The 584-nt window shown below is 44.0% G+C and overlaps 1 protein-coding gene across 1 annotated transcript in view; it reads left to right on the top strand.

The window, feature by feature from the left end:
* The window catches only part of EGFL6 (EGF-like-domain, multiple 6), a gene marked incomplete at its 5' end in the record, with an annotated part of 12566 nt that overhangs the window by 7827 nt on the left and 4155 nt on the right, over positions 1–584 (top strand). The gene's annotated exons all lie outside the window — the stretch shown is intronic.

Raw genomic sequence — 584 nt, forward strand, 5'->3', positions numbered from 1 at the left:
CCAACAAATTTAGCCAAGGTACCCATCTAAATCAATTGGCTATATAGTACTGTACTGTAATAGGTTTATAATACTTTTCACACAAATAATACATTAAAAAAAAAACACGGAAAATAAAGAAAACATTTTAAATCTTACAGTACAGTACCTCAAAAAGCACAGTAGTGCAGTACAACAGCTGGCACACAGGGGCTGGCTTCAAGTGGACAGGCAAGAAGAGTTACCGATGGAGGAGGGAGAGGAGGTGGGAGATGGTAGAGCTGAAGGATCATCAGCAATAGGAGACAGAGGACGAGCTGGAATGTCACTCACTCCTGACATGAATGGAACGTAGGTTCGCATCTCTGAAAGCTAGAAACTTGAAAGCTCATATGTAGGGGATCTAACTGTAATTCTTCTTCCTAATCTTTTCCATTATGGTTTATCACAAGGTACTGAATAGAGTTCCCCGTGCCCTACAGTAGGACCCTGCTGTTTATCCATTCCCTAATAGTTTGCATCTGCTGCAGTTGCTGCTGCTGCTAAATCGCTTCAGTCGTGTCCGACTCTGTGCGACCCCACAGACGGCAGCCCACCAGGCTCCC

This window comes from Bison bison, unplaced genomic scaffold (assembly GCF_000754665.1).
Source record: "Bison bison bison isolate TAMUID 2011002044 unplaced genomic scaffold, Bison_UMD1.0 scf7180017855320, whole genome shotgun sequence".
NCBI classification, from domain to species: Eukaryota; Metazoa; Chordata; class Mammalia; order Artiodactyla; family Bovidae; genus Bison; species Bison bison.